The following is a 13642-nucleotide window of genomic DNA, read 5'->3' as shown; positions in this document are numbered from 1 at the left end:
TCCCATCTGCTGCAGGAGAAAGGTTCTCTGATGATGCCTGAATAAGGCACTGATCTATGAGTGTAGCAGAATGTCATCAGAAGTCATTTTATTGTTGCATTTCCTTTTTTCTTTCTTTTTGTTTTTGTTTTCCTTTGCTTTCTTTCTTTTTTTTCAAGACCAATAGTATTTGGTTTTATCTCAGGGCTGTGGGCTTTCTAGTCTTTGGTACTTGATCATTCAATCAGTATTCCATCTCATGGAGTGGACATTAATTTAAATAGGATGTGGTTTTTACTCCTACAAGCTTTTTGCTACTATTGTCCAAGCATATTTTGGAGGCAGGACAGACTGTAGATTAAAGATTTTATGGCTTGGTTGTTACCTATGTTTCTCTTTTGATAGCCTGTAGAGAACTTTCCAGTACCATAGGGGTAAAGGTTCCATGGAGGCATCAGCTCATCCTCTCCATGTTCAATGGATTATGTGGGTATTGTCTTCAGCAATGTGGCCTTGGTGTCAGGTTACGGAGACCAATCTATTTTTTTTTTTTTTTTTTTTTTTTTGCAACAGTCTGAATAGCTTGGAGATTTTCATGGGATTGCTTTGGCTAACAACTCAATCGGATGTAAACCATTCCTGGGACAGAAAGCTTCCTTTGGTGAGAAGAGATGGCCAGTTGGGATTCTGTCTCCCTCGTTAGTTGGAGACATCATTAGGAAAACCTTCATATATATTTTAGGAAGTTTCCGTTGAACTATGTTTCCTTAATTCCTCAAACATCCCTCAGTTCTGGCTGTTCCTCTCCAAGTTCCCTCTATCAACCCCATCTCCACTCTGCATCCTCACCTGATCCTCCTGTTTCTGTCTTCTACTCCCAGTCCACCCATAGAATCTGTTCTGTTTCCCCCTCTTATTGAGATCTATGCATCCCCTCCAGTCTCTTCTTCAATACCTGTCCTCTGTGGGTCATCAGATTATAGCTTGGTTGTCATTTATTTAGTAGATAATATCCACATATATGTGAAAACATACCATATTTATCCTTTTGGGCCTGTGTAACCTCACTCAGGATGATTTTTTTCTAGCTCTGTCTATGTCCATTTGCTTACAGATTTCATGATGTCAGTTTTTAACATCTGAGTAGTAAATTTTGTAAATTTAGCATATTTTTTTTATCCATTCTGTTGTTGAGAGAAATCTAAGTTGTTTCTAATTTTTGACTATTACCAATAGAACACAGAAAACAAAGGCAGATACCGACAAACTAAGTTCATGTCAAACTAAAAAGCAACTGCCTAGTAAAGTAAATCATCATGAAAGTGATGAGATAATCTCCAGTAAGTAAAATTGCATCTACAAATTATTCAGTCACTAAGGGTTATTTTTCAGAATATATAAAATATAAAATCTGATTTAAAAGAGTCAATGAATTTAATAAGTGATATAGTGAAAGAAGACAATTAAATAGCAAATGGGTGTATAAAAGATATTCTAAATCACTTACTATCAGAAAATGCAAATCCAAACCACAATGGGATATAATTTACTCCAATCATCATGATTATTATGAAGAAAAATAAAGTAAGTACTGTGAGAACACAGAGAAAAGGAAACACTGTGGGGTTATTAGACAATTGCAGATATTAAGGAAATTAGTAAAGAGGTTCAAGTAGAATTCCCTATGACTGCAACAATTTTACTACCAGGTATTTCTGTGCAATGGAAATGAAATGAAATCAGCATACCAAGGATACATCTGCTGCCCTGAAATTTATTCCAGCATTAGCCAAGCAATGGAAACAACCCACAATTTTGTTGTAGTTTGGGTGATAAATTTGTCTATTAAGTTTATGTATTTGAACATTGGTTCCCAGTTAGTGGCAATATTTGGGGAAGTTGTGGAACCTCTAGGATGTGGAGCCTTGCTGGAGGAAGTACTTCTCTGAAGGCAGGCCTTGGAGTTTTACATCCTCGCCATACTTTCTGTTCTCTCTAGGTGCTTCCAGTGTGTGGATGAAGTGTGATAAACTACGTGCTCCTGCTTACCCTGTCTCCTTTGCTTGGTGTGATGCCTTCCTATCATGGTGGACTCTGTCCTCCTGGAATTCTAAGACAAAACATGCCCTTTCTTTTTTCAGATGTTTCAGAGGGGAATAAGAACTTAGTTAACAACTGGACTAGAGGTCATTCAAATGATATTTTGGCAAAGAATCTGGCTGTATTCTGACCAATAACTTCCATGAGTTCGAATTACAACTTTTTTTTTGGTGGAAGTAATTGCAAAACAGCATGGCATTGAGGATATGGTATGGCTATTGCTGTTTACTCTTATATAATTCTCCAGTGAAAAAGAATAATAGGAAGCTTAAGATTATGGCTACGTCATGTGCTGAAACAGAGGCTATAATTGATAAAGACTAATGCCATTAGATTCTAACATGGCTCTCGACCTTCCTAATGCTGTGACTCTTTAATATAGTTCCTCATGTTGTGTCTACCTCTAACCATAAAATTATTTTGGTGCTACTTCGTAAGTATAATTTTGCTACTGTTATGAATTATAACATAAATGTCAAATGTGCGGTATATCTGATATGTGACCTTTCTGAAAGGTTATTTGACCCCAAAATGTGTCATGATGCACAGATTGAGAACCCATGCATTAGAGAGAGGCCTGTGGCTTTACATTGGAACATGGGATCAGTAACCTGACAACAAGACACCACCCAGTGAAAGCTTTGATTTGAGAAAGGAAAGGGCCTAAGAGGGCTTCTGCTCCTAGAAAAGAAAACCTTAGGGAAATTCTTCACCAGCTTTAGCATCCAAAAGCTGCTGTGACTGTGGTCCAAGGGGATAAGGCTTCATCACAAATTGGCAGCAGAACTTGGAAAGGCCAGCTACTTGATTTTGGATACAAGAAGGATAAAATGTTAGAGGAATCATGGATTCTTCCTCTGTTTTCACTGAGGCTAGGCAGCATGTGGCAGTCTTAGAATTCCTGCAAGAAAGCCCCGAGGTGACTTGTCATGAAGCTGTGATGGTAGGACTTGTTGCAGTGGAGACACCCAGATGATGGAGATGCCAGATCCACGAGACATCTGTCAAAGCAGACCTGCATCATCACTGGAACCAGCCCATGAGAGATATAATGTTGCAGCTGGCAAAGCTCAATATGGAGACACAGAATTTGATGTTTGCACTGTTTTGTTTTAGTCTTTGTTTGGTCCATTATTTCCTCATTGTGACCCTATTCCTCTCTTTTGAAAGAATAATGTTTGTTCTGTTTTATGTTGCAAATATGTAGTTTTTAAAATTTTTTTTTTTATTTTACGGGGGTGGGGTGACAAGTACAATACTGCCTTGAGTCTCAGAAGCGACTTTGGACTATGGAATATAGCAATTATGCATTATATATTTCCTCTTAAAAAAGAAGTTCAAATATTTGTACTACAAAAAATGGCAAATGTTTGTTAAAATAGAAACCTTGAATCTGGTTAAGGCACTATGCAATACCACACTAATATGTATAGCTTGCATTTTTAATGTATACATTAAAACCAATTTACTTAAAAATAAGAAATGAACTGAATTGTATTGCAAAATAAAAATTAAAAAAATAAAATAAATAAATAAATAAAATAAGAAATGAAGATAAAATATAATTGTATTGAATTTTAATTAAATGACATCCAAATTTGATAATTTACATCCTGGTTTAATCATGAAGTTTTGCCTGGTTCATTTTAGTACTAATGAGATACATCCAATTACCTAAAATATCCCTTTGAAATGTTTAGTAGCTTTTAAATGTATATTAATGAATGTTTTCTGTGCTATTTTTTATCTTGTATTTGAGTTGATCATAAATAATATATATATACATATGGTTTTATTTCTTTAGTGAACATTCTCTTAAAAGATGTTGATGAGAAAGAATTCAGAAAAAGCCTTTGTCATCTTATTTATACCTGAGTCAAATATGTCTTTATATGTAGAGGGATCAGTGTATTTTAGATAAATTCTTAAAACCAGTTTTATTAATGTTATGGAAAAGGCTCATATTTGCACATACATAGTCACATGAACCTGAATGACTGATTCTGATGAAGAAGAAAAATGCATTGTATCTATGTGTTCAATTTGAAGTTGAGTCATTTCCTTAAGTCTAGTAGTTCTACTATCACCTTTGCAGAACTTTTTTTGTCTCAGGCATGTTACTTAACCTTTGATGAAAAGATGGCAATATCAAAATAGTGATAGCATTGACTTTCAACTGTCTTTCTGGTCTGAAGATGTATCATTTTTAAAAAATTTACAAATGTCTTCATTCACTCATTGATACACTGCCCACAATATATTTTCTTATAAATATACATTATTTGCTATTGAAAGAAACTTTTACATGTCAAAAGAATAATTCAAGACCCTTAAAGAGAAAATGAGCAAAGAACATAAATGACCAAGTCAAGGATGAGGTAGAATAGATGTTTCACAGGGACATGGATAAATATGCAATCAGGCTCATTACAGAGAAATGAAAATGGAAACTGATATTTTCTTACAAGGAGACTGAGGACAGGGGCCATAGATGATTATGATTCTGTCCCACATGAATATTTTCAGATGGAATTTTATTACTACACTCATCAATTAAATTACTGTACTCTCAAAGTGGAATATTGAAAAGTTATTTTGGTATCATGTGTTCTATCTTGTTTGTCATTTTACTTTGGTTCAATATTAATGAACTAGAATTCATGAGTATTTTTAGAATTATGAAATGAATATACTAAGTAGGCTGACCATTTTTGCATCTCGTGAGGATGATTAAGTTGAATTTACATGTGTTTGTGGTATGTGTGTGTGTATGTTTGTGTGTGTTTGTGTGTGTATGTGTATATGTGTATGTATGTGTATGTGTGTCTATGTTTATGTGTATATGTGTGTATGTGTGTATGTTTGTGTGTGTATGTGTGTGTATGTGTATATGTGTATGTATGTGTATGTGTGTGTATGTTTGTGTGCATGTGTGTGTGTATGTGTGTGTATGTTTGTGTGGGTATATGTATGTATGTGTGTGTTTATGTGTATGCATGTGTATGTGTGTGTGTGTGTGTGTGTGTGCAGTTTGTAGAGGCTGGATACCTTTCAGGTGTCAGTTTTCTTCTTTCACTGTGTGGGTTCTGGGGATTGAACTCAGGTCACCAGGCTTCACAGTATGTTAGAGTCACCTTCTAAGCAACCTTGACAGTCCACTTATATCAGATGTGATCTGTATGATCCATGGCACCCTTATCAAATCTGTCCATGAAGAAGCTTGTGGAAATGATAGATGGGTGGTTTATTTCCTGGGTCAGGTTCCGCCCCCCTCCCCAACACACACACAAGGTTACATGGGAGCCCAGGATGTGAAATCATAGTCAACAAAAGAAAAACAAATGAAACCAAACATCAAAATTTCAATGATGTCTTTAAAACACTCAAAATCTCTTAGCTTCTTGAAAGCCATCTAATAAATGAGTGTGAAATGATTATATCACTGTGTGGGAATGTTTTCTCTAAGAGAGTCTCTGTTTTATAGGTTATAGTGTTGTGTAAAACTCTTTGCCATTGCATATCTCCTGGTATTTACTGTCATAGCTAGCAGAAAAAAGCAGTTGTTGTATGCCAAGCTGACATGTTCTTTAATATATATCCAACTATTTTGAGGCTACTGTACATTTTATGCTTTTTCAATAAAAAGGTTGTTCATTATAACGTACTACAATATTTTAATCCATGTTATTTTGAAACACCATCACTTGCTGTGGGATGGTCTGTATGTCAAACGTGTTGCTCTGATTGGTCAATAAATAAAACACTGATTGGCCAGTGGCCAGGCAAGAATTATAGGCGGGACTAACAGAGAGGAGAATTGAGAGAACTGGAAGGTGGAGGGAGACACTGCCAGCCGCCTCCATGACAAGCAGCATGTGAAGATGCTGGTAAGCCATGAGCCCTGTGGCAAGGTATAGATTTATAGAAATGGATTAATTGAAGATGTAAGAACTAGATAGTTAGAAGCCTGAGCCATTAGGCCAAAGAGTTTAAACAATATAAGCATCTGTGTGTTTATTTTATAAGTGGGCTGTCAGACTGCTGGGGCTTGGTGGGACCTGGAGAGAAAACTCTCCAGTGACAATCACTAGAATAAAAAAGTTTGTGAGAGTTATTTATTTTGAGTCCATAATTTGGGTATTGTGCCCTTGGACAATCATGCATGGGGATGCACACAGTATTCCTGTTTGCTTTCAGACCCGCCCCTTGGGGACCTGGACGGTGCACAGGCAGTACCGGGTCCTGACAGTGTCATGCGCTCATTGCTGAGTGTTCTCTCTTTGCATGTGCTGTGTCCCCTCATAAAGGGCGAGGTCTTTCTCTCTATCTGAATGAGGTCTCATCTGCACCTCCTCTCTCCCCAATTTCCTGTCTCTTTTTCTCTTCTTTCTCTTTTATCCTCAGCTCTCTTTTCTCCCTTCCCCCCAATAAAACTCTCCCAGTGAGTGCAGTCTGCATGTGTATCTCTCTTCGCGACTCCCACCTGGTAATCGCCACACGCCATTTTTAAAATACAATTCCTTTAGGGTGATTGTGGCTCCCTACAACCATACACAAAATTATGTGGATTATTATACATTTATGCAGAATGAAAGCCAGGCTTATACTGGTTAACAAAAAAGCTGAAAAGAAATGTTTTTGCCACTTCCGTATGTTGTTTTATAGATTTACTCTTAGTTAGCTTGGAATTCTCCATAGTTACCATAGTAGGTGGTTTTTAGTAGGTGGTTTTCTTGACTTATCCCCACTCACTTATGGTTCATTGTAGGAATATTGTTTTAGGAGAGTTTTGTAGACTGTGTCTCAAAAATACTAACTTAGACTTGCCTGTCTTCAATAGCTGGATGGTAATTTTGATCTAGGTTATTTTCTTGGAAAGTTTATGTTTGTAAACCCTAATTATGAAATGAATCTATTAACTTGGCTGAGTTTTTTTCTATCTTGTGAGACTATTAAATTATGTTTATATTCTCTAAAAAAGAATTAAAAGGAGAACTATGAGAAGGAAGCAGTGGAATATCTATTATTCTCAGTAATTTATTTAATGTTTTCTGAAAAGAAACTAAAAGAGAGGACTTTGAACACAAAGCCACGGTAAGAAGATGGAAACACTAATTACTCTTATTTGATTAGTATGTGTCAGCCACATGTATTGAGTTATCAAAATTGACCCTATAAATATGCATAGTTATCAAGTGTTAATTTTTTTAACGTATAGAACTAGAAAGTATTGTATTAAGTGACATGACCCAGTCTCTGGAAGACAAATATTACACATACTCTCCCATGTTCAGCTCTTAGCTTTCAATGAAACTAGAGAGTACACAATTGGAAGAGAACCAGAGGTACTGAGAATTGGGTAGGACAAAAGGCTACATGTGACATGAGATTGGAAAGGAAGCTTCTAAGGGAAGAGGGACATAAGAAAAAGGAGGGGAGTAGTGGGGAAGAACAGGGAAGGAGATAAACAATTAAACCAAATTTGATTGGCGTGAGACATCAACTAAGCAGGGCTCGTAGGGGCTCATAGACACTGAAGTGGCAATCACAGAGCCTGTACGGGTCTGTGCTAAGCCCTCTGCATACATGCTGTGGTTGTTTACCTTGGTATGTTTTCGTGGGTCTCCTAATAATGGAGTGGGGACGTCTCTGCCTGTTTTTTCTGCTCTTGGAACCCTTCTCCTTAATATGAGGGTTCGTGCCTAGTGTTATTGCGTCAGTTTGTGCTGTGTTCTGCTGCTACCCCAGGGAGGCCTGTTCTATTCTGAAGAGGAGTAGATCTGGGAGAGAGGGGAGGTGAGAGGAGCCGGGAAAAGTGGACAGAAGGGAAACTGCAGTTGGGATGTATTGAAAACAAAACACGTAAATTAATTAATTTGAAAAAGAAACTTTAAAAAGGAAATCTAAAACTTTGCCAGCTAATTTTTTTAGTGTTTAAAGAAATAGAAATGCATAACGCTTTCATTTTGTCATTATATATCACATGCATACATTAAGTTACTTATGGTATATTCTACAGAGGAAAACTGCCTACTAGATATGATAGGCATTTGTTCTTCTTCCTTAAACTAACCCAGTTGTTAAATTATAAATTCTCTATAGGGACTAAAGAGGTGAAAAACTTGGAGCATGACTTTTGTAATTTTTTGTCCCAAAGACAAACACTATAAGATTACCTGTTAATGGCTTTGGCATTTATTCTTTTTTGTCCGGTAACAAATTATCATTTCACAACAGGAACTATTTCTTTCCTATTCTCTATCCCCAGGTTTCCAATGAAGTTGGCCTTATACCTAGTTCTAGAAATACTTGCATGCCTATTAGTATCCTTATAGTTCTGGTTACATTGTGAAGGAGAGTCAAGCACATAGGGGACTTTAATTTATTAGAAGAGTCAACGTCTACATATCCAAGTTCCTTTCTACACACCCATATCTCCACACCTGAAACTCCAACTTTGAAATTGCTATGAAAACCTGGGACATAGCGGGTACACCATATCTAAGAATTAAACCAGTATGAGAGAGAGAATAGATGCAAAGGAGAGAAATAGAAGTGAATTTCAATCTTTAAAGTCATTGCATCAAACTGCAGCAGATGCTCACTTTAATTGTGGATTCTTCAGTTAGGAAAGTTGTACATTATTTACTTCTCTTATGCTCATGGATGAACTCATAGTTTTCAAACAGGGATTGAGCCAGGCGATTCGGCGAGTTTGGAGGTACTTGGAGATGAAGCCTTCCTCTCCTCTTCCCTTTTGCTACTCTGTGTCAGGCTTCCATCTAACTCCTTGGAGCCCCCTTGGCGATGACTTTGTATTCATGCCATTTCAGACAATGTTAAAGTAACCAGAACTTTTCTCAAACTTTTGTACATAATTTGATAATATCTTTATCTCAGTAACTTAATTTACAGGATTAATAGTGAACACAATCTCACGCAGTTAAAAGTCATTTGCCCTTTTAAAAAATGACACAATGTCTTAAGTGCAAAATGTAGTAGCTTTTTATTCCTTGTGCTAAACATCAAGACACATATTTTATTGACTTAGGGTCGCTTGGCTCGGCCTGGGAGGAGAGGACTGGACCTGCCTGGACTGAGTCTACAAGGTTGATCTCAGTCCTCGGGGGAGGCTTTGCCCTGGAGGAGATGGGAAGAGGGGGGAGATGGAGATGGAGAGGCTGGGGAGAAGGGGAGGGGGGCGGCAGGGGGGAGAACAAAGGAATCCGTGGCTGATAGGTAGAACTGAATTGTATTGTAAAATAAAATAAAATAAATTTTTTTTTTAAAAAAAGAAGGTAAATTATTGGATGTCATTAGTCTACTTACATGGCTGGTAGTATGTATAATTGAAAGATCTTTGAAGAATATATGTCTATGCTGTCTTAGATTTTCAATGTCTGATATTTCTACAGAATTAGTAAATGTCACTGGAAACAACCAAAACTTTCACTTTTAGTGACCATTTTTGTCATTTATCAAATGGTCATTTTTAAATGTCCTTTGTCCAATAACAGACTTATGGCCTTGGAAGTAGGCATAGGCCCAGCCTCATTCAAACCACAGGAATAGAGAATAGGAAATGAATGTTTCTGGTTGCCAATAATCTAGCATAATTTTGGCATTTGATCTAGAAATCAATAGCACTTGGGTGAAAAATTCTACAGCTGTTGCGCAGTTTCAGGTCTCTTGCTAGTCCTTGGAGCTAATGTTAGTTTATGTTGGGAACTGAGACACAGACATGGGAGGAAGTCTACTTGTTTGCTGCAGATATCCCCAGATGGTGCTCCAGATGTCTGCATAGATACTGCCGCTTGCAGAATCAGGGAAAACTCTTTGAGCAGTTTATACTATGTTATTGCCACATAAGTGAATCTCAGGGTCTTGATTATTGATCATCAAGAACCTCAAACTGTGGTTAGTGAGGGAGATCATGCAGTAACTATCCAAATCTGTTGTGTTTCATGTCTCTTCTTGAAATGGAAACATCTTAGAATCGATAAGAACCCTCTAACTACATTTCTTTCCCAATAGTAAGTTGATTCTTAGAGCAATAGGGAGTTTTCTTCAATCACTTTTTGTAAAATTGCTGCATCTTTGAAAATGGGCTTCAAACTTTCACAAGTGTCTTCCGTGCTGATTTCCTCTTGGGATAGCCATCATCTCTCCTACCCTCTCAAGGCTGCAATTATTTTTTAGTAAGACTGGCCAACTTGAAGTGATTTCAGTTAGCTAAATTACCGTCATTGGTTGGCTCCTTATTTTGGCATAACATCTCTTACTAGAAGTCCTTGTTTGATCTCTCAGCTTCCCTGGAGAATACCACTTGTTCTTCTGGATAATGACTCAGTGCGATCTTGCTATATTTCAGCAGAGAAATTAGTTGGTGTAGTCTACCCTTTTCATTTCATCAGTTAAGGTAACGTTTGGAAGGATTAAATTGTTATTTTTGTCTAGTTTGCCCAAAATATTTTAAAACTTTTTGCTAAATAATAAAAGGTCTTTTAAATGCCTTTGTAAATCCTATGAAAATGTTCATGCTGCTGTTATAGATAGTATTCAAAATATATTTTATTTCTTAACTGTATAAAATAAAAGTTTTCCTGAGATACCCTTCTGTTTTTACTATATGGCATGTCTTAATTTTTATTTTAGAATATGAACCTTGCCTTTGATTCAGATCCTTTTATGATAGATGTTTAACTTTATATATTTGAGGAAAGATACAACTCTAAGAAGCACAAATCTAAAATTGTGCTCAACATGCTGTTAAAATTGAAAATGTTTAATATTAGGATAACAATAACCATGTATAGTATCAGGGCTTTAACAACAGCTGTTATTTACTGAGTTCATATTATGTATCTGGGGGGCCATTCTAATTTCTCGCCTCCTATGCATGCATAAGTTACCCTATTTTACACTTGAGGAGACTAACTCACAGAAGTAATTTTCTGTGTTCATGTACACAATGTCACTGATCCAAGTTATTTCACCTCGGAGTTCAGTGTTAATATGACAATGAAGAGGGTTCAGGCATCATTTTAGAATTGCTGTGTGACCTTGAATTGAAATACAGTGCCTTGGCCTCATAACTGGAAAATTTCCTTCAAATAGTCTTTGGTTGAGCACAGACACCAGTATTTTATAAAACTGTTGCATGTTCATAACATTTTTTAGAATGGAGTGCTCCTGTAAGAAGAAACACTATGTTGTAGTAGGTCATATGTGGCTATTTGTTAGCACTAGTTTTTCTGTTTTATTTTTTTTTTCAATTTTTTAAAAATTTTATATTCCCTCTGAAGATTTGGAGCTAAAAGTGCTATTGAAAAGTGTGTATGAGTAATTATGAAAACTGAGATAGAAGACATAAATCTCAACAGGAGTTTTGTTAAAGCCAGTTTTTCCAGAAGTATTCTATTATCAGCATATGTTAAGTGTGGCTACGCAGTAAGCAACATTTGTCTTGCTAAATAGTATTTTCATGCTGGATAAGTAAATTGACAGGATGATATGATTCCAATGTAGTTCTGAAATTTACTGTTTTTGGAACTGCTACTTAAGTTGAAGATATTGACATTTATTGTAATCACTTTACCCAATGGAATATACCTTCTGTATTCTGGCTTGTTATCATCTTTCCTTGTTACCAGGAGTGATAGAGGAGCTAAAAACTTAGTTTGGAAAAATATATTTTACAGTTCAGTTCTTCTAATCATTTAGCCAGCTTGCATGCAACAGGGAATGCTTTCCACGGGGGAAGAGCTTGTGGAGTGGGAAGGTGGTCACCACTGTCTTTCTTTTCATCCGGAACTGCAGCAGAAAGCTGCTTGCTCTTTGTCTCCTGCCATCTTACAATTCCCAGAACTGAAATAATTTTGCTTCTAGTCCTCCACCTATGCTGCCTCGGGGACTTCCAAAGACATAGTGCTTCCTCTAACCCCGTAACCTTTTATGCTAAGCACTTTCTCTGGGAATTCATTTCAGTCCACACTTACTAGTATTTTCACTGACTCTTGAGAAATATCACATGGTATAAGAAAGTACAAATAATAATGCTGTAAAGAAATTCAGTCAAACTCTAGAATTTTTCCTTCTTTCTTCTTCAATGAAATACTGGCAATTGTCTTTTAGTTCATCAATTATGATTCTAGAATAAATTCATTTATTCTCCTATTCATAATGCAAATTAAACTATACAGTCTTGATTTTTTCTGCAGAGATTATAACACTAAAGCACTGCTAAGATAAATGAGTGTGTGAATAGTTCCAGGCCTGTAGAGCTATGATAATAGGGAGTACAGCACCTCTTGCCAAGTTTGCCTCTTTGATTGTGTGGGAGAGGGAAGTGCAAATCATTTTCTTTTAAAAATATTCTCAGGACTTAGCTCTTTAAGGAATGGGATTACTTTTCTAACTTAGAGTCAACAGTCACTTCATTTTAGCTGGACAGCATAAACCAACTAAAATGGTTCCCAATTTCCTCTGGAACAAATATATTTCTCTCAGGAACTAATATCTGTAGGAATGTGAAAACTCCTTGGGATATCTAATGGGTGAATGAAATGTGTAGCCCTTTTCCTTTTGGAGGTAATAGTTTGAAGGTTTTTTTTTCAGTATTTTTTATTAAGAATATTTTTATTCATTTTATATACCAATCACTTTTAATTAATACTTTGACTCCAGATTTTGGCTCTGTAGGGGTTAATATGTTTTGGTACTGCAAAAGCAACTAAAACCTTCATGCATAATAAAATAATTTTTTCCACATAAAAGTGAGAATATTTTTTTATGCTACTTCAAAGAAAAAGAGTCTTTTTATGTTAGGGATAAATTCCTTATTGTGGAAAGCTAGTTAATGATAACATATGAAAGAAAACTGTCTTTAGTCTTCATTTACTGTTGTGCCCTTGTTTTATTGATATAATCCACGCTGATCCCAAACTACTGGTGTTCCAAATATTTTCATTTGATCACCACAATCTCATGGGAAAAACAAAGCAAAACAAACAACAAGGAACCCTAAACACAAACACAAGATTTAGTGGTGCAGCTCCATTTCCTATGAATAAAACTGTCAGGTAAAATTGAGGGTAAGTCAGAGTGTAAAAGGGAATCGGAGAATGATTGTAATTCAAATTATAATATATAATTTATAATTATATAATTTATAATTGTAATATCATTCAAAGAATGATTCAAATTGTATGAACATACTTTTAACAATTTGCATTAATTGTTTATTTAGATTTTTCTTAATCAGATCTAAATCCAAGAGGAAGCAATAGAAAAATATTTAGGGCCATTGGCAACAAGTTTAGTGAAGTTGAAATCCTTTGAGTCTGGAATTTTATAGGTCATAATGGTGAATGAATGCCTTTGTGTGAAAATGCAATGTTGTACTGAGAATAACCAATTTCTCTTGTGCTTTTAATGGATGGTTTAATTTGTTTGGTTTTGCCTCCATGAGTATATTTATTGGATTGAAGAAGAAGTTCCAAATAGTTAGTGAGTTCATTGAAAGTGTTTTAGGGATTCATTTTTGGGCAATTTTCAAACGTAA

Source organism: Peromyscus eremicus, chromosome 20, assembly GCF_949786415.1.
Source record: "Peromyscus eremicus chromosome 20, PerEre_H2_v1, whole genome shotgun sequence".
In the NCBI taxonomy this organism is placed as follows: domain Eukaryota; kingdom Metazoa; phylum Chordata; class Mammalia; order Rodentia; family Cricetidae; genus Peromyscus; species Peromyscus eremicus.
This window is presented reverse-complemented; position numbering follows the sequence as displayed.